Genomic DNA, 22,987 nt, shown 5'->3' on the forward strand with positions numbered 1-22,987 from the left:
TGCAGGAAGCAGGAACTCCAGCTGTCTTTAATCTTTTAAAGTCTTTTTTTCCCCTTAAGTCTTTTTTTCCTAGAGAAAGGTTATGAGTTGAAAGATATTTAATAGTATCTTATCATATCCCACATACATATAGATACCATATAATTGTTCTTCCAAATCATGGAATTTAAAGCAAAAAAAAAAAAAGCTAAAAAAAAAAGCTAAAGCAGTTATAATTATATAATATTTGAAACATTTATTTATTGATTAGCAAATAGTTTCATTAAATAGGCAACCATATAAAGTAGCTCTATCCAAAAATTATTTTTAAATAAAATTTTTCTGAAGAAAATAATTACAACTTCATATCTGAAAGTTAAAAGGAAATTTTAAAACATACTTTATATTGATTATCTGAATATTACAAAATAATATAAGCAGAAACTATGGTTAGTCATATTTATTTCCAGAACTATGTTGTTCGTATTTTTCTAAAGAATGAGTATATTTTCAATATTGTCTTATTTAAATTTGTGATAAAATTATACCCTCTTCAATGTTACATTTATAGTTAATAAGTTTTAAATTGTCAGTGCCTTTAATTGACTCTTCTATGTCATTCTTAATTTAAGGCATTTTCACTGAACACATGTTGAGTGAGGTTTCTGTTAACTCAAAGGAAAATCTGCTAAATGGAGAGTGTTCTCAATTCTACGTTTTGCATAAAATGCATATATTAAATATGTTTTATAGGAGCCATATTTTTATTCTATTCAAAATTATTTTCTTTGAAAAACATGTTTAATGATAATCTTCATGAAATAAATGTTCTCCACATGTAATTCTTTTGAATGTTTGGCAAAACTTAGGTGCTGCAAAATTGTAGGCCTTCTCAATTTATTTCCATTATGTTCTACCCTATAAATTTGTCCATGAAATATAGGAGCCCTCTCACATATTGCTTCCCTCACAGCCAGCTATTCCAAAGCACAGTTATAACCTTGTATACTTTTGAATTTCTTGAATTTATTAGTGTATTTATTGTGTTATACAGAAATAAATATTGATATCCCTTTTACACGTAAGTACAGCTCACTGGAAAATTCAAAAACTGATTGTTATGTTTAATCAGCTGTAACTGATTTTGAACAAGATATAACCAAAATTTAGAGAATTCTTTCACTAAAATGTAAAAACTTCTCTGAAACATATAGGTTTATTTTCAAAGTCATTCTTCAGAAGTTTAAAAATTTCTGCCATGTTCCACTTTTTTTCCAATATCAGTTTTGTCACAAAAATTTAGTTTGTTTTTCTGTGAACATTTAACCTTAATAATGAATTTTGCAAGTATCCAATTGTGTGACTATTGCAACTAGTTTGTTTTAAAATATGAATGTGTATGCACCACAATAAAATCCAACTACATTTTTCCATTCCTTTCTTAACTTAATCAAAATGATGTATATATCATGATATGCTTACGAAAATTTATATCTACAATTTTACCGCAAGAACAAATAACTTTAACTTTCAACATTTTTACTAAATTTTAATACCATTCCTAATACTATCAAATGTTCTGCCTTCAAAAGAATAAACTTATAAAACTTTATTTTAATTCAGTGAATTGGATGAAAGAAATCAAACCATTATTGAAATTAACTACCTATTTGAAGTCTCTTATTTAACTAATATCAATCAGTAAATTCGTTTAACTGTGTGAATTTATTCTGCTAATTAAGCCAATACATTTATAAGGATACTTTCATTGTTGTATTTACAACAGAAAATGGAAATAATTTTGTGACAGATCTAAATAAAAAAGACATGCTTCACAGAGAGATGTGGAAGAACACCTTCTGCATCTTCACCTAACTCATCACTGGCAGGCGGCTTTCTAAAATAATTGCTCACATTTAAAATAGATGTTAGTCGTTTTTCAAGCAGGGTGTATAAAGACCTAGTCTTCAAATTGTCAGTGATGTCACTAATACACTATGATGAATCATTAATAGTAACACAATTTACAGGCAAACTACATATTCATTAACAAACTTGCAGTGAAACAAATTTGAAATATTTTTTTAAACTGTAATTGTTTCTTTTGATCTTATTGCATTTTAAGTATTTATTATGAAGCAAAAAATACATATCAGCACACAATAAAAATATATAAATAGTTGTATATTTATACCAGGGGCTTGCATACTTTTTTCTGTAAAGGGTCAGATAGTAAAATTGCAGACTTTCTGCACCATGTGGCCTCAATTTCAGTAATTCAACTCTGCTATGGCAGTGTGAAAGCAGCCATAGATAATATGTAAATGAATGAATTTATGTTCCAATAAAACTTTATTTATAAAAATATGTAGAAGGTCATATTTGACTCCCAGTTTTAGTTTACCAACCCCTGATTTATTTATACCATGCAATAAATGACCAAACCTCTACAGCAAGAACATACAGTCAACTCTCTATAAACCCTGTGACAAGACTACTTAGCCTCAATTTGTCTGTCCTATAAAACATAGACATAACTCATAATTTCTGGTGGTTACCACTAACCCATTTTACTTGGAGACAGACAGCTTTGCTCTTGCAGAGCAGTATTATCAGATTCTTCTCTCACCACCAACTGAGCAAGGAAGGAGTCAGCTATATTTGTGGCTGCTTGAGACTTCAAAATCCCACAAACTGTCCTTAAATGAGAAATACACTTTGATTCTGGAAAGGATTGTGAAAAGAGAGGTAGATTATAACTGGTTAACTTGCTAGTTTATCCTCATATTAAAACAATATGCTACTATGTATCTTTCATGGTCCTAGAAAAGATCATAGAAATTTTAGAGTACAAAATGGAGATCAGTTAAACCCATCCCTGTTTATTTTAAATGCAATTGTGAATAACAGTACTTAGAAAATCCAAGACAAATGGTAATTTGATAATTGGGGACAACCGATATCTTAGCAATATTCTGTTTTACATGCCATGAGCATAAAATGGTGTTGTCATGGGCAAACTAGAATGATGATCCATCCTATTAGAAGATCTAGTAACTATAATGCTTTGGAAATTATTTTGGGAGCTATTGTATAATTCTGTGACATAAAGCCTTAGCCAAAAATATATAGGAAGCATCACATTTTAAAAGCAAGTATGTATGTATGTATGTATGTATGTATGTATGTATGTATCCATCCATCTATCATCATCTACTTATCTATTTATCTACCTGTCTATATCAATCAATTTATCCATCTATCTATTCAGTTATCTTATACATATTTTCCAATTAGTTTCAAAACCTCCAAGAACTAATACATGTATAATCATTTGCCCATTGTGATGATCTGTGCATATAAATATATGTTATATGATATGAGACAGAATTCATAAATAAATTGAGATAATAATGTTTCAAATGATCATATTTAAAGTCCAGAAACTATATTTCCAATGCTTTATCAAACAGTGATTATTACATAACTAGTCTTTATGTCAAGTTTTCTTTGCTTTTGAATTTCACTTCAAACTGAGAATTTTGAAACTAATTTTTTAAGGAAGTTATAGCTGTCATGCTAAAACAGTTTAATAGATCTTCTACAAATTGAAATAAAGACTGCAAAGAAATAAGATATAGAGTACACCAATCCTATTTGAAAACTAGTAAGCCTTTAGAAAAAAATATGTTCCTGATTTTTAGTATACCTCAAACACCGTGAAGGAGTATGAATGAGAATAATTCGCCATGAGATCAAACTACAATCTCAGACATTATAAAAGTAAGACTAAGAATTAAAAGTCAAGTCTAGAACTATAAAAATGTATTCTTTATCATAATTCCAAAATTGAAAATGTTATTTATGTTACCATATAAAGTAATTTACTCTAATTTTATAACTTCATAAGGTTTATTACAAAAAGCTCTTTAATGTATTTTTCTTGAGCAGTTCAAAGAACCATTAACATTCTCATTCTATTTATGGTCAGTTCTTGACTTATTTTCAAAACTTTTCAAGTCCAAGTTTGATATAAGAATAAATAATTGTTAGAAAATAACTCTTCAGTCTTCATTTAGGACTAACTTACAGCTACAAAAAGTAATTTTAATTTTAAGATTCAAGAAGTTGTATTTGCAAGACATGCTGAGATCTCTGTATTCAAAATGAATGATTTAGAGACCTCAGCATGGCATTGGAGGAATGATTATTTTTCAAGATGTGATAAACTCAGGTATTGCTCGGACAGGTAACAAGAGGTTCAACCTGAGTAGTAAAGAATACTGTAAATATTCGATTAGCAGTTTAAATCAGAAGGTAGGCAAAGTATTTTTCAATCTAAAGTTGATTTACCCATTTTCAAAACCTCTACCAGTAGGTAGATTTTACAGAGAATAGTATTTTTTCCATAGAAAGAAATGCTAGCAGGAGCTAAATCAGCTATAACTTTTTGTTTTGTTTTGTTTTTAATAATTGAACTTTAATCTTATTTTTAAACTCGATTGTGATAGAGGTTAGAAAATTAATCTTGATTAATTCAGCTCTATCTCTAACCTCCAGCCATTTAGAGAATTGAACTAGTCCTTGTTCTCAAAAATGTAATTTGTTAAATATTGTGACTAGTTAATTATATTACATAAGCCAATAGTCATACTGTACATACAATCAATTCTAAGGCTTAGTATTTATAAAATTCAGAATTAAAATTGTAGGTAATAGTTATACAAGTTAATCTAATACATTCAATGATGTGCATAATTATTTTTAAACTTTGACTAGGAAGGAATTTACGTACTTTACTCTGAATTGTTTTTATTTTTACATTATCAAACCTCATTTTCAGGTATTTTTCTTCTTGATTCTCTGGTCTCTGTGATCATGATCAGCACTGGTAGAGACCTGTTGTTCTAAGCACAGCATGATCCACAGTGAGATGATACTAAAAGGCAAGGGTTCTGTATCCAATTATTAACATGAATGATTTCTTTTGCTACTCTACTCAATCCTGATGAAAAACCGAAGCTTCCTTTGTGACTTCTTATTAGTCTGTCTTTCATTGTGATAAATCCTCCTTTGACAGATTGGTAAAATCATGCATCCAAGTGTTCCCCATCCCACTATAAATTGTCTCAAGATAATTTTTGTGTCTACTAAGTATCTATTATATATTATTTGTTTAATAAATGGCAATTTTAGTAATTATGATATTAATTACTATCAATGGCAATTTTAGTAATTATGATATTAATTACCATGATATTTATTAATTACAGGATGACCATGAATATTTATTTTTTGTGTGTTGGTGAATGAGAGCACAGTTAAATACAAATGAAAGGGCTTGATTGCTCGATAAAGCATATAATTTAGCTAAAGTTATAAAACATGTTGTACCAATTTGAATGCCCTTTTATTATTATTCAATAAGTAGAATATTTATTAACTTCTATTTATTATGTGCTTCTCTTTTTGTCAGAAAACAAGTCCATGAAATAGTTCATCTCATCCTACTTTATCTTTGAGGAAATGGTAGAAATAGAATTATAACTTGGATTATTTTACTCCAACAATATATCTTAAAACAATATGTAATAATGCTTCTCTGGTTTATTCAGTGAAAATTTATTTAAATATTTAACAATGAGGCAGTGTCAGTGTATATTAGTTAGGCCCATAGTATGCTGTAGACCTTGAGAACTAGTAGAACTTACTCACACTGCCATTTTTAAGTTGCCTGTCTCTATCAATTTGTAAAAAATAACAGAAATGTCCTTGATAGAAGTAATTGGTGATGTAGGTATATTGCAAATACTTCTTTCAGTCTCTGTCTTGTCTTTCCATCTTTCAATCAATGTATTTTTATGAGCAGATGTTTTATATATAGATAAAATCCAGTTTATCATTTTTCTTTTTATGTTTAGTAGCTATTGTGTTTCTTTAGAAAATATTTGCATATCCCAAAATTATAAAGATATTCTATGTATTCTTCTAGAAGATTTTAAGTTTTAGCCCCTCTGTTTATGTTGAGGATCCATTCAAAGTTAATTTTTGTAATTCATATAAGGTAGGATCAAGGTTCATTTTCTTTTTCATATATAAAGGTCCAGTTGTTCAGCCTCATTGTGGAAAAGTGTTTACTCATAAATTTGTTTGACATCTTTGGCAAAATTAATTAAATATATGTGTGCTTATCTTTTACTATACTCTCAATTCTATTTCATTGATCTATTTGTATTTCCTTCAGCCAATAACACCCTCTCTTGCTTAGTATAGATTTACTTTAAATCTTGAGGTCATGTAGTATGAGTCCTTCAACTTCTTTGTTCTTTATCAAGATTTTTTTTTACTGTTCTAGATCCTTTGCATATCCATATAAATCTTCGAATCAACTTTTGAATTTATATAAAAATTACTGCTAATATTTTAGTTTAGAATCTATTATTCATCTCTTGAAGGATAATATCTTAGTAGTATTCAGTTTCTAATCTGTGAACATGATATATGGCTCCAATTATTTAAAAGCTTTCTGATCTTTCTTAGCAGTATACTATAGTTTTCAGAGAAGGGAAATAAACATATTTTGTTAAATTTATTTGTAAATATTTTATTTTTTTGATAATAAGTATAGTTGTTTTTACATTGTTTTCTATTACCTTGTACTATAAGTCCTTGCTAAATGTATTTATTGGTTCTAATTTCCCCCCAAATTTCTTAGGATTTTCTATCTAAACAATTTTATTGTCTGTAAATAAAGTTTATTTTTTATATATTTTTTTTCAAATATTATACCTATGGTTTTATTTGATTGTCTTATTGCACTGGCTAGGCCCTCCATACAATATCAATAATAAAGACATATTCTTCCCTTTTTCTTAAGATTAAAAGGAAAATATTCAGTATTTCATCATTAAGTATAATATTAACTATAGGTTTTATATAGATGTTCTTTATCAAGTGAAGAGTCTCTTTCTATTCATAATTCATTGAGAATATTATCAGGATCACATTATAAATTTTGTAAAATGTTTTTACTGCACCTAATAAGACGATCTTATGATATCTCCTTTTCAGTTAATTCATGAATTACAGATTTTCATATCACACCCAACCTTGCATTTTAGGAGAGAAATCTCAATAAGGTATGATAAGTTATTTTTATATGCTCTGAATTTAGTTGGAAATATTTTGTTGAGAAGTTTTTCAGTTATATTCATGTTGGATATTGAGCTATAGTTTTCTAGAAATATATTTTTAGGTTGAGTTATAAGAGTTAACTTGGAATCTACTTTTTAAAAGAGATTGTATGAATATGCTATTATTTTCTTACATAAATGTTTTATGTCACTCACTAGTGAAAGTGCTTGGCCTGTAATATATTTATAGCAATGTTTTTGATAAAAGTATTTTAGCAGATACAGACATTTATATTTTTCTAATTCTCTTTAGATTTCAGAATTTGTTCTATTCAAGGAAGTTGTTCATTGCATATTAGTTGAATTTTTGGAATAATGTTTGTAATATTACCTCATTTTTTTTTTTACTATCTATAGGGTTATAAGCAATGTCTCTTCTTTCATTTATGATATTGATACCTTGTATTTTCTCTCTTTTTTTCTTTTATCAATCTTGTTAGAATTTTCTCCAGACTATTGATCTTTTCAATATTCTAAATTTTGGCTTGGCAAATTTATTCTAATGATTTCTATTTTATTCATCTCATTATTATTTTCTCTTTCTACTTATTTTGATTTAATTTACTCATGTTTTCTGATTTTCATATAAAGACAATTAAATGACTTGTTAATACTGTCTTCTGGCCTTCATCGTTTCTCAAAAAAGTCAGTTAAATTTGTGTATTATTTCTTTGGCATGTATTTTTTTCTCAAGCCACTTAAATATTATATTTTAAATATTGACTATCCTCTGCCTAGCAGTGATTTTCTCTGTATTTGTCTTATCTAGAGATTGACAAGCTTCCAAGATTTGTAAGGTGACATTATCACCATGTTTTGGAAATTTTAGACCATTATTTTAAATTATTTTTTACTGCCCAAATTTCTCTCCTTTCTTTCTACAATTACACATATGATATACTTTATAATTTTCCTATTTATCATTCTGGCTTTGTTCATTTTAGTTTGATCTTTTTCTTTCTATTCTTCACATTAATTCCTCTTGTCTTTTTTTTTTCTTTTAATTTATTCAATGCTTTCTAATTCTGTCTGGTTTGTTCACTCTTCAAGGACTTTGTGTAGTTATTGTTTGTGCGTGTTTTATACAGGGTTTTATGTTTTCTGTGGGGCAGTTCATCTGAAAAAATAGTATTTCACCAGTAACACAATCAGAAATGTCAATATTTCTCTCACATGCTCTGTCTTGTTTTTTTGTCTGTTCTTGTTTTGTTCTTTTTTAATCTCCAAGATTTTTCTCTGTTTGTGTTGAGATGGGTAACTTTGCAGTGACCTTAAACAGGAGACTTTAGGTAGATACATGTCTTTTTAAGCATCAAGTATGTATAATTAGCATAAAGATTAATTTCTGGCAAAGAGATCATAACTTCACTTTACATACTATGGCAATTATTTTAAAATGAAACAACTATAAATAAGGCAGCTTCAGTATGCGGATCACTGTCAAAAAGTTGAACTTTTGGGGGGAAAAAAATTAAATAGCAATGATAAATATGTCTTGCCTAAATTATTTTACCTAATATAATCAACTTAATTTTCTAAATATACCTTTGTAAACAGTACTTTTATTCTCAAAAGACTCTTAAGTTCTTTCCCTTTGGTTATGTTACATAATAGAACGATAGACTTGAGAAGTTTAGTTTTATTATTAGACTCTATAAAAGTTATAGACAAATTTTTGTCATCTAATCTTCAGTTACTTCATCTAAAATATGAAGGAAATGTAGCACATCTTCCCTGCTTTCTGTATAGAATGAATAAGAAACATAGCATAGGCGTGGCTAGTATAGCATTGCCATTAGAGTTAAGCAAACATGTTCCAAGACTAGCTCTACAACTCGCTGGTTCTCTGACTTTTTAAATATTATTTAAGCTCTCTAAAATTTAATTTCCTGATCTGTAAAATTGTGATAATTATTAATACTATTCATGGATTTTCATGAGGATTAAATGAAATAACATTTTAAGTACTTAGTAAGATGACAGACACATAGTAAATGTTCAATTATTTTAGCTATTTTGACTTTTGCTCTTGTTTGACACAACAACCCTTCATTCAGTGTTTATTTCTTCTATTTAACCAATATAGTCAAGACCAGCCTCCTTCTTTTTCTAGCATTCAAGTATTTATAGAATTGTCTTATACTTACTTTTATAAATAAACACTTTTCAATGTTTCTCTAAACCAGTCATCTACTCTAATCAAATAATTCTAGTGATTGTTATGAACAGGTTGTACATTCACATTTTCTCTGCTGTTGCTCATGTTTGCCTTCTCTAGAATGAAGTCTCCCATACTTTCCCTTTTCAAAAATTCACTTTCCTTACTCCTCCTATTGATTTATAGATTACTTGACAACAAGGCCCATGATTTAGTCAAATTTATAACCTCATCTTGTAGCAAATATAAGATATTGAAGAAATATTTCATAATCCACACAATAAGAGATAGGGAGTTGTTCTTAATCTTAAAGAAGTTTCAAAGTATTATGATACTCTTCTGACAGATGTACTCTAGAATAGTTATGAATCAATCTTTTTCTTACTCAATCTGGAGTCACAGGATTATATTCGAGTATTGTATACTCTTGTTGCCATATATAGAAAGAACAGGATCACAGCTTTGGTTTTGTGTTTTATTAGGACACTGGAAGGGATATTGAAAGAAAAACATTATCTCTTAAAATGAAAGATATGGTCTTGGTACAAATGGCCATGTGGATAATATAAATACCTGCTACCTTTGACTGAGATTGTGTTGAATTTTTATATCAGCTATGGAAATTGAATGATTGCTTTGTTTTTAAAGTGAAAAATGCGTAATAGCTACTTTTATTTTTGTAATATTGAATACATGGATGCTTCCCCTTGTAGAATTTTGAATTGGTTTTCATTAGTGACAGATGTTCTATACACTGCAATAATACTGCCTATACAATTGTGATAATTTTTTACTTCCAATTCATCAGTTTTGATGACTTAAAAATCACTTGATAGCTGCCTGAAAATGACTGATGTGTTTCCTATATTAAGTAATCTCTGCTGGTATAGGATGCCTTTAATGAGTCCTTGAAATCTGTAGAAGTTTGCATGTTTTCAGTCTTTGTTCAAGTAAACAGGTGTGACAATTTATAAAATGAATGTCATGCAGAAATTCTCTAATTACTGCTTCTTAGAACTTTGAAATGTTTTTTATGGGTAAAAGCCATAAACTTATTTTTTAGATACAGGGGCATTTTGAACATATGTCTTCAACTTTTATTTAATGGAAAAAAATTGCAAATGAAAATCTAGAAAGTTAAAGTTACCAAATGTCATATCTTTATCCTATACCTAATTTTGTTATTCTATTTTTGTCTTTGATAATCAATGATATTACAGTTCCAGATGCTGGCTATAAAATCCCAATGCAAGCATTACTAAAGTACCATTATATACATCCCTTTCAATAGATATAATCATACTTGATTTCTTTCATATGCTGATTGATTATAGTTATCAAAAATTCCATTTTTTTACAACCTACTTAATTACCGTCAGGCTTACCTTAACAACTCTATCAACTTCATGTTGTATATGTTCTGCAGTAGTTTTAGAAATTGCTTGAGGTAGATGAGCATTTTCTAATTCAATGCAAATATTTGCAAATGATTAATACATGTTAATACCAAATTTTGCCACAATTTAGTGGAATTCTTCATCAAGATAAAGAGTAATTTTAAAAATAATATGAGACAATAAATCAAGTTGTACATTTTAATGACATGTCAATTAAGTAAATTTGGAAAGTACAGCTGACCCTTGAGCAATGCAGGGGTTTGGTTGCCAACCCCTGCACAGTAAAAACAAATTATAAATTTGACTACCCCAAAATTTAACTATTAAAAGCCTCCTGTTCACTGGTAGCCCCATGAGTAACATAAATAGTTTATTAACGTATTTTGTATGTTATATGTATTATGTACTGTATTCTTATAAAAAGTATGCTAGAGAAAAGAAAATGTTATTAAGACAATCATAAAGAAGAGAAAATACATTTACAGTACTGTATGTATTTATTGGAAAAAAAATTTGCATATAAGTAAGTGGACCCACACAGTTCAAACCTGTGTAACTCAAAGTTTAACTGTAATTTAGTTTGCATTCTGATGGTGTCTGTTTGTCTATCCACCTATGGAAGATCGACATTGGTAGCTATATTTGATATGCTGCTTATACTTCAATTGAGCTCTTTTAGGAGCACCTTTCATGGAGTTTATTTTGTTTTCAAAAGAATGCAAATAGCATGCATTATGGCAGATGGGCCTACCACATTGTGATTAAAGACTGAGGCTTCACATCAGATAAGTGATTGCAAGGAACCAAATCTTCTCTAATCTCATCATTCTTGCTTCTTAGAAAGTAACTGCTCCTACAAGATGGCAATCCTAATATCTTTCCCTTGAAAAAAGTGAAAGATAAATAGGCATTATATTTATAAAAATACACTATATTTACTATATAGTAATATAAATAGGCATTTATATATAAATTACTATAAATAGGCTATAAATAGGCATTATACTTGCATAAATAGGCATTACTATAAATAGGCATTATATTTGTATAATGAATAATTTCATTTGCTATGGTGAGAACTGCAGAGCAAACATCGCTTTTAGCTTACTGAATTCATATAATTATATGATATTCCATATCATTATAAGTGATATTCCATATCACTTATTATTATCTGAGTTTAGAACACAACACTTGAATGAATTAAATTACTTCATGAAGATATAACATCTGGGAGATGTGGAGGTACTAACATTTATAAAATGAGATAAACTTTTGATAAGATATAGCAACATATGTCATTTATTTTAACGCACCAATAAAATTTGGATGAAACCTGAGATGTTAATTTCAAATTTTTGCCTTATCTTTTCAGTATTTGCTCATAGGAAATAGTCTACATATTATCAATTAAATGTAAAATTATTCAAGTGAATATTTTTTACCCCTTACAGAATTTTGATAGTATAGCATTATATATAAATGTAGTCATATAATCTTGAGTTGTCAGAGTTTATTTCAGAATTTTGAAACATTTTTAATGAATAAACTTATCGCTTCACCAGACATATGTAAAGAAGACCAATGGCAGAAAGATTGAAAATGACTAGAAATGACTAACTGAAAGGAAGTAGCTTTTTAATCTAACTTGGTATAGTTTGTTTTTGTGACCAAAACTCAAGAAATCCTAACTATATTTGTCTAATGTTTTGAAGTTTGTACAGTGTTTTCCTATGCAAATGGCATCTGATGCTTACAACTACCCTATTAGAAAAGAAATATAATAATCATTAAGTATTCAATATATATCAGATGGTTAGATACACAATCCTGATTGAGATGTGGTGACTTCTTCCAATATAGACATTGTACCCTCTCAGCAATATTTCTTTTGAATATTGATAATACACTTTAGTCTGAAAAAAAGTCTGACTTTTATCAATTGCTTGAATTTCATGGTTTTCTAGTCCATAATCAGAAGTATATTTTCTTCTCTATGCTTTGACCTATGTTCTTTCCATCTTCATACAAAACACAAGTCTTTTTTTTTTATTCTCAAAAGCCCCTCCTTTTTTTAAAAAAAATTTCTTCCTCTACTTAAACCTTTTTAGCATTTTTAATTCTTATCCTTTTACATTTATAACTACCACACAGAGCTTTTACTGGTTCTGTTGCTGTGTAACAAAATAACCCTAAACTTAGTGACTAAAACCAATGACAAAATTTACTTTCGTTCATGAATCAGCAATTTGATTTTGTCTTTGGCCTGATAATTCATTGACTAAGTGCAGAATTATCTGGAGATCGCTTACAATCTTCAACTAGAACTTCACAGATCTAGTAATGATGCTGTCTTGTAGTTGAGATGTTAGTCGGTGTTATTAAATAGAACACTTACATGTACCCTCTCTGAATGACATTGGCTTTCACAACATGGTACCGGGATTCCACTACGAGCCTCGAGATAGGAGAGTGGGCTGAATCATCATCACATGTAACCTAGCTTCAAAAGTGACATAAAATAATTCTACATTCTATTTGTGGAGGATGTTATAAAAGCCTATGCAAATTGCTTGGGAGAGGAATGTGCTGGAAGATCATGTTTAATTGGAAATATTGCTGCAGCTATTTTTGATAATCTAACAGAATACTTCCTTTATATCTTTCATACTGTGAAACCTAGTTGATTCTCAGGCTTCCTGTTTAACAACACACTATAGCAAAAGCTACTCGTTCTACTATATAGCATGTACCATGAGTTCATTATTGCTTTCTCTTAGCTAACAATTGCATTTACCAAACTATTGCTTTAGCTATATGTTTCAAAATCTCCTAAGAGTTTCATGCCACCTTGTATCAGATTTGCTATTGCTTTTAGCATTGTCATTTACTCTCTACTTGGTTCCTCATCATTAATTGATGGAACTAACATCTGGTTTATAATTCTGCTGCAAATCTTATCATTTCTATTTTAAAATCTTACTTCAAATTCTTTGACTTCCTTAACTCCAAGGAATATCACAATCATTTCACTGTAATAACTCATATACACAAAGATGCCAAGAACCTCATCATCACCCTGAAATATTGTTATCCTTTTAATTCTCTTTCTGAATCACTCTATATGTGCAGTAGTAGAGAAAAAAAAACAAAAACAGCATTATTATGAAGTGCGAGTTAGTACTTGAATATAAAATGCAAACATTGTTCCAAGCATCTAGAAGTCATTAGATTATTGTTATTTTCCTCCTGCAAAATCTTTTCTTCTTCCACAACTAATCAAAAAACAGGTGTCATACTTACATCATGCCCTATGATGCATATAGTTATGTTTGCATTATTCAGATCATGTGTTTTCTCTGTTCCTTTTCAAGGTTACTGACCACTGGTGGAAGAATACCAACATTTTGTACAGCTTTATAAATACATCTGTAGTCCTCAAACTCAACAGTACTTTCAATACTGATCTGCCTTCTCTTTTTGATGCGTAAACAGGAACATATCTGATTGTTTACTGTTACTTTTCAGATTTTTGTCGTTGTTCTTCAGACTCTTTCCTAAAGCTTCATTAATCCCATCTCCATGCAGCAGATTATTATTTTTTTAAATCTTCTACACAGAAAGTATATATCCAGTATGATATCTATCAACTTTTATCTATTATTGTTTGATTTTAACCACATAATCCCTCATCTCCTTTTCTTTAGGTTTATTTACTTTTCTGTGTCTATTTATGACAATAACATTGTGACCTGAATTCTTCTTCTTACTATAGTCTAATATAATATGTGCATTTAGACCAATTGGATTTATTATTTGATATGTGTTTTAATTTCACTTGATCATAGCCAAAAGCCAAGAAGCATTATGTGTTTTAATTTTTAAGAGAATTGTACTTAATTCAGTTATCTTGCTTGATGGGATAGACTACTTATGAGGAAGAATTATTTTATTTGATAAGTTCTTGCGATTGCTTACCAAAACATAACTTAGGGCCCATAGGAGTTTGTACCTAAGGAAACTTATTTTAATTTTTAGGCATTCAAGAGAAGAAATACCAGATAAAAACAGATTACTGAGAAAGTTAAAGCATAGGAGAGACACAATATTATGAACAACAACATTTATAAGAGCGAATTTTGGCATTGAATAGGAAAAAATAATAAATTTCAAGTGAAAAAAATGACTAAATAAATTAATAAATTAATGAAATTGAGTGATCGTTCTCTAGGGCAGTAAAGTAAAGTCTGTCAGTGTTTGAGTTCCCCTTTTTTGAGCTACAAATCTTCTATCAGTTTTGCCTGTAACCAAAATCACATTTTTATACAAATAATTAATATTTCCATTTATGTGCTACATAATTGAGTACTATACTCTAGTGAATTTCAAATAATTTGTGAATGAATCATAATCAATTACATGTTCTTTAAAATATTCAATGCATATATTCAAAAGCTTATTAAAATTTGTAAGCATGTGTACTGAATAGTTTTAAGTCAAAATATGCTGTACAAATATTCCCATAAGAATACATTTCTGAAATTTTAATGACAGCACTCTTTCATCTTAGATAAAGAAATTATAATTTATTAAATATTTATAAAATATATTTCTATGACCACTATTGCACATTATCTTTCAAGAGAAAATGTGGATCTTCCAAACATATCTATGTTCTTCCAGGGTGATTATGTCTACTAGACCTAGATGATGTTCAAACTTAGAAAAAAAATTAAACTGTATTTCATTTCCATATCAGTACGTTACTTCTTTTAAAGGATTGTCCAACTCTGGGATTTTGTTTTTAAGAAATAATTAAGCAAAGGTATATTTCAATATGTCTCTAATTACCTTCCAAGTACATGAAAATTGGCAATATAATGTTAGGTTGTATACAAAGAATGTACTATTTGTTCAGTAATTAAAAAATGAGAAGACAAGATATATGGTGAATAAATGCAATCTACATTTAAACTTCATATAGAAAGATTAACAGCATAAAATATAGCATAATCTGACCAGATTTTTTCTATCATTTAGGTTGTATATTTAGTTTCTGACTGATTCATTTAGAGGTAAAATAATAAAAAGAGGTGAAATATAGTTTAAAGTAGATATTCTAAATTGCTTTAGTGACATGGCACTACTGCTCTTTTGAGGTTAAAAATATCTGATTCAAAGTAGAAGGAAAAAATCTGTCAACTTCTATTTTCCATAGGATTTTATTTTGTAGTCAGGAATATATTTCTTTCTAATTGCTCTGGCTTCAGTGATATTATTACCATATCTTGACTTTTTGCAATTTGGAGTGAATGTTCTTTCTAAATCATAATAGACTTCAACATAAATTACAATGATATCAAAGCAGGGGGTAGTGAAGAGATGGTTGTGATATGCTAAACAAGTTGTCTAAGACCAGAAAACCACTAATTTTCCCCTTCTCTCAATTCGATTTACAACTCTATTTCTATCATCAATCTACATTCATCTTTATTTCATTTTTAATTCCTGCAGACTTTTTATGCCATAATTTTTATATCTTCACCTTTACTTTCAGAACAGTATACTATATCCATATCCATCTTCCTACATGAATTTAGCATCTTGGTAACAATTTTCTTTCTTGACAGCACACTTAATAACTTTTACATTCATGTGGATAATACTTCAAATACTAGAGTTTTGTAATTCACTCTCTTTGATTATGCTAATATATAATATCAGTCTTTATATTAACTCAGTTGTTTACAAATTCCAAATTATTTTTGTGTTTCTGGACTGCTAACATAATGTTAAGTATATATTGACATCTAATTAAATGAATACAGTTTTTTCTGAAATTTTTTATTGGACTTTAACAAATAATTAAAAAATTATACTGGAAAAGGAAAGGTGGTTAATATAAAATACTCAGAAAATAGGAAACTATAAAGGAGACCAGTATTAACAGATTTTGGAACATATAAACCAATAATTAAATCAGAGAGATATAGCCTCAAACAGAAATTTACAGCAGCAACAAAGTCTAAAAGAGATGTTATTACATAAAATAATTTAACTGAACATAAAAAAGGAATGAAACACCATGGAGAAAGGAAGGATAGTTTAATAAATGATTTTTTTGGTTTTTTTGGCAGATTTATTTGGTTTTTGAAAAAGAATAGGTACATATGTCATCATGAGCCAAAAATAAATAACAGTTCTGTTAGAGAATTAAGTAGAAAATATAATCAATGGAAACTAGTAAAAGGTAGAACAGATGATTTTTCAGATAATTTCCTAAATTTTAAATTGATAAAAATTACAAAGTTAAATATATCTTTATAAAAGTTAAAAACATCTTTATAAAGGCAAAATAAAAAAAGTGATGGAAGGAAGAATGTTTGCTACAAATATGACAAGATGGAAATATTTACCCTGCCTTATTCAAGTTTGTGAGGCAATCATTAGAACTATGATTTAAAGAGCTCTTTCTCTGTGTCTGGCCATGTATTAAATACCAGTATTTCAAAAACAAACATGGCAAAATGGATAACTCATGGAGTAATCAAATAATTGCAAAATAAAATCTGTGCAATAATCTTATATCTATTGTATGTTATTAAAAGTTATAATAATACTGTCAAGATTGATAAAACTGGTATTTTTATACATTATTGGTGGCCACATCAATTAGGAAACTATTTTGTAAAACAACTGGAATCACAATTTTTTGTATATATTTTTATTTTTTAATTACAGTTGGCATATGATATTATATTAGTTTTAGGTATACAACATAGTGATTAGACATTTAAATAACTTATAAGTGATCACTCCAATAATTCTAATACCCATCTGACACCATACATAGTTATTACACTATTATTTACTATTTTCCTTATGCTGTACTTTATATTCCCATGACTATTTTGTAACTATCAATTTGTACTTCTTGATCCCTTCCCCTTTTCCAACCACCCGCCAACCCTGCTCCCATCTGGAAACCATCAAAATGTTCTTCATATCTGAGGATACAAAGCTGAGTTTGTTTCTGGTTTGTTTGTTCGTTTACTTTGTTCTTTAGATTACAAATATAAATGAAATCGTTGTATTTGTCTTTCTCTGTCTGACTTACTCTACTCAGCATAACACTGTAGGTACATCCATGTTGCAGATGGCAAGATTTCACTCTTTTTATGGCTGAATAATATTTCATTCTATATATGTACCACCTCTTCTTTATCCATTCATCCATTGATAGACACTCAGGTTGCCTCCATATCTTGACTATTGTAAATAATGCTGCAATGAACGTATGAATTCACATGTTCCTTCAAAGTAATGCTTTTGGGTTTTTTTGGATAAATACCCAAAAGTGGGATTACTAAGTCCTTCTTTGTCTCTTGTTATAGACTTTGTTTTAAAGTCTATTTTTTTCTGATATAAGTATTGCTACACCAGCTTTTTTGTTTGTTTCCATTTTTGTGAAATGTCTTTTTCCATCTCTTTCAGTCTGTGTGCCTTTTGATCTGGAGTTGTAGGCAGTATATGTAAAGGTCTTGTTTTCTTATATATTCAGCTACCCTATCTTCTGATTGAAGCATTCAATTCATTTATGTTTAAAATAATTAATGATAGGTATGTAGTTATTGCCATTTTATTATTCATAGTTTTTAACTTTTTCTCTTCTTAAAAATATCCTTCTAACATTTCTTATAATACTGGTTTGATGTTGATGTACTCCTTTAGCTTTTTCTCGTCTGGGAAGCTCTTTTTCTGCCCTTCAATTCTAAATGATAACTTTGCTGGGTAGATTAATCTTGGTTGCAGGTCCTTGCTTCTTGTCACTTTTAATATTTCTTGCTAATTCCTTTTGGCCTGCAAAGTTTCTGTTGAGAAATCAACAGACAGTCTTAGAGGAGCTCCCTTGTAACTTTTCTCTTGCTGCTTTTAAGATTCTCTCTTTGTCTTTAACCTTTGATATTTTAATTATGATGTGTTGTGGTATGGGCCTCTTTTGCTTCATCTTGGTTGGGAGTCTATGCAATTCCTGGGCTAATGTTGATTTTCTTTGCCACGTTTTTTGTCATTATTTCTTGAAATAGGTTTTCAATTCCTTGTTCTCTCTCTTTTTTTTTCCTTTTTGTAACCCAATAATGTGAATGTTGGTAAGCTTGATGTTATCTCACAGGCCCCTTAAACTATCTTCATTTTAGCGGCGGGGTAGGGGGGGACATTTTTGTTGTTGTTGTTATTGCCGTTTTAATTTGGAGTTTTCTATCACCTTGTCTTCTAAATCAATGATTTGATCCTCTGCTTCATCTAGTCTATTATTGATTCTCTTTAATGTATTCTTCATTTCAATTATTGTATCCTTCATTTCTGAATGGTTTCTTTTTATGTTTTCTATCTCTTTGTTAAAGTTCTCATTGAGTTTATCCACTTTCCCCTAAGTTCATCGAGCATCCTTATAATCAGTGTTTTGAACTCTATATCTGATAGATTGCTTGTCTCCATTTTGATTAGTTCTTTTTCTGGAACTTTGTTCTGTTCTTTTATTTGGGCCATAAGTCTTTGTCTCTCCATTTTGGCTGCATCCTTCTGTTTGTTTCTATCTAATGTGTAGGGCTTCTGTGTTTCTCAGTCTTATATAGAGTGGCCTTATGTAGTAGGTGTCCTGTTGCACACTGGGTTGCAGTTTTGCCCAGTAACTGAGATGGATGCTTCAGGTGTCCCTTGTATATGTTGTGTATATTCTCTTACTGTAGTTGAGCCTTGGTTGATGTTTGCATGTTAATGGGAAGGATTGACCTTTGGGATGATTGGTTATGAGAACTGACTGTGAATACAGTAGAGGAGCTGTTGTTGTACAAGGGCTGACTCTATGGATCAGTATTCCCTTTAGCAGGTGCCTGCCCAGTCTTCTTTTCGGTGTTTTATCTTCTTATGTGACCCTAGAGGTGCTCCATCTCATTCCAAATCTGGCCACTAGACATGCTGTCCCTGAGGCCTCCTGGGAGGGCCCCACCACAGGCCAAGTTCAGCCACACCCTATGCTCTGCCAGGGGTCACTTGGTAGGATATACCAAGCAATCTGCAGATGACCAGTACCGATGCTGAGCTTGAAAGTGCCTCAAGATGTCAAGCCATGAATGCGGCTGGTTGCTGCTAGCGCCAGACTTGGGGCTACTCAGCAAGAGATATGGGGCATATAGAGGCCAGATGCTGATTGTTAGTTTTGTGAAACTTTGACAGATTTTAGGAACATCCACAGCATGAGCCAAGACAGGCCGTTTGTATGGAAAAGTCACTGGAAGTGGCTTGGGCAGGCCCATACGTTGGGTGGGGTCTCAGGGAATCAACAGGGCAGGGCAACCAGTGTTAGCCACTTTGATGGAGATTCATATATGGTGGCCGCCTGCATCTGCATCCTGGGTTGAGGGAGGACTCACCAAAGGAAGAGTGGCCTTTGCCAGTACTTCTGTTTGGGAGAAAGCTGCCCCTCCAGCCCTCACCCTGAAGCCAGACAATTTCGTTTTTCTCCATATGTCCCTGGTGCCCTTTGAGCCGCTGCCCCAGTGCCTAGAGTGAGTGAGTTTGTCAACAAATAAGTCTATGCACAGGCCCTCCAAGAGGAATGCCCAGGACTTCCGTAGCTCTCTATCCAACTCAGCCACAATCTCTGCTGATCCTCACATCCAGACTCCTCTTCCAGGTGCTGGAACCCTGGGCTGGGGCCCTTCTTTCCTCTATGAGGACCCCCACCACAGAGATATTTCTACCGATTTTCAGCTGACACACGTGGGTGTGGGACCAGCTTGTTCCTCATCTCTGCCCCACCACCCAGTTTTGAGGTAGTCACTTCTGTATATTCTTAGTTGTGGGACTTCTGGTCAGTTAGATTTAAGGTGATTTTCAATAATGGTTGTTCTGTAGTTTAGTTATAATTTTGATGTGGTCATGAGAGGAGATAAACACATCATTTACCTACTCTGTCATCTTGACCAGAAATTCAAATGAATGCTATTTTTTAATGCAAAACACTTTGAATACATATTAAGATTAAATAGATTGTATTAAGGACATGAAGCTTCACCAATTTTAAAATAAACCTAATATATTAATCTCATGTAGATTAAATAATAATAAAAATGTCAGCTATTATTTATTACTTAATGTATGTGTGGCATTATGGTAACCATATTTTATGCATTATTTACATTTAATCCTCAAAACAATACTATACGTTAATTGCCATAATACTTTCTATTACATTTATTAGAGAAAAGGAAGCTCTAAAAGCTTTCATGACTTTAAAAATTTTTCAGAACCTCAACTAGTTAGTGGTAGAGGAAGTTTTTTAATAATATTAGCAGATGTGAGGGCTAAAAAATTACTTTTCTTTCTACCTTCTAAGTTCTTCTAGTTGGGCTAATAATCAAATGAACAGAAGCAGTTGAACAGAAGAAAATCAAAATTTTAATACATGTGCACAGGGAATTCACTTAGGCATGAAAATTCCAAACATAGTGAAGCAACATTCCGTATATAAGAAATTTTTGGGACAAAGGAGAAGATGAGGGGTGGCAAGTGGAGGTGGGAAGGGGTATTAGATTTCAGAAGTGAGAATTGGCTATTTACTCGTAGTTGAGAAAGTAGGACACATATGGCAGGCAAATTCTTGCTAGGTAACTCAGAAACAATGAGGCACGGGGTATCTAGCTAACAGGCACCAGCCTGATCTCCTCCTGTTTACCAAGAAATCTAGCTATGGGAGGTGAGCACACAGTGTAAACATATATATGCCTTAATGTTAAAGTGTCCAGCTGAAACTTATTGGATTTCGTTAACTAATGTCACCATAAAAAATTAATTAATTAATTAAAATATATATACTTAATTCAAATTAGGCTAAGGTAGCATTCTAAGATTTCCTTCCTGAAGCAGGTTTCTTTGTCTGCATCTCTTGGGCAGGAAAGAAGGGGAAGGTCAAAGGTTCTTTCTGAGTTTTTTTTTTTCTTAACAGCTTAAAATCAATATATCAAAAAGCAACTTCTGGGTGTCAAAATGTCGGTTCCTTTCTCAGATTTTTCTATTTCTTAATTCTCAGTTGGAGATAGTATTTAAGTCACTGGCAAAAACCCTCTCTTTTTCATTATTAGTCCTTTAAAGCAGGTACTATTAAAGGAAGATGGTATTACCCGTCTTTTAAAAACCCTCATTTCCTGAGAAAATGTTACTTTATATCCAACCTCTAATATATACTATTTTAAAAATCCATAAGTAGAATTTTAAATGCCAAATAGAAGAAGCTTGTGTATTTTTTTTTTTTTATGTGATTTTAAGTCACAGTACAATCTGGTAATTTCTAAACTTAGGCGAAAGCTAGGAATTTGAAATCTTTGGAAATTTACTTACATCATTTCCTCAACAGATGCTTGGCAGAAGAAGTGGCTATGTATAGCTGAGGAAGAAAGTTCTTTGAGGATAGTGAGAGATTTGTTGAGTTTTGAATTCTTAAGGCTTATTTCAACTATTTTTTTCTTATGTGAATGGTATTCACTAGTGTTAATGGAAAAATACTCCTCTGATCTTGTGAAATATAAAGCCAATATTTTAAAGAAATGAATTTAAAAAGAATGATTTTAAAAGAAAAATAACATTCTAATTTTCCAGGAAGTTTATATAATAAATCTTAAATCTTAAAGAGTATATATTTTTCATACTTTGTTTTTAATCCTATTTCTAAATTTACTGACCTAAAATATTTAACAACAAAAAATACACAGGGATATGATATCCTTGAAAAAGTCAAAAGAAAATAAATATGTATATCTATTTACATTTACCATATTTTATGAAGAATCAAAATGTGTAACTGAAAGGATTCCACTGAAGTAAAAATGCTTTCTTAGACTTTCTATGTCAGAACTACCCATAATATAAACACCATTTTAATACAATTTTCTTGAGGAATAAAAATATTGGTGGTACATCCAATATAATTCTTAATGGAGACCCTGGACTCATAGAATTTGAAGTATAATATTAGGTTTGCCAGATTTAGCAAATAACATTACAAAAAAAGTCCAGTATAATTTGAATTTCAGATATACAATGGATTTTCATATATTAAATGGGATTTTTTAAAAATTGTATTAAATTTATTGGGATAACATTGGTTAATAACATTATATAAATTACATATATAATTTTATAATAGGACATCTGTATATGCTATTGTGCGCTCACTCTCTAAAATCTAGTCTCCTTTCATC

At 30.3% G+C, this 22,987-nt stretch overlaps 1 protein-coding gene across 1 annotated transcript in view; it reads left to right on the forward strand.

The window, feature by feature from the left end:
• EYS (eyes shut homolog (Drosophila)) overlaps positions 1–22,987 on the forward strand; it is a 138,240-nt gene that overhangs the window by 4,987 nt on the left and 110,266 nt on the right. The gene's annotated exons all lie outside the window — the stretch shown is intronic.

Source organism: Pteropus alecto, unplaced genomic scaffold (genome assembly GCF_000325575.1).
Source record: "Pteropus alecto unplaced genomic scaffold, ASM32557v1 scaffold7, whole genome shotgun sequence".
NCBI lineage: Eukaryota > Metazoa > Chordata > Mammalia > Chiroptera > Pteropodidae > Pteropus > Pteropus alecto.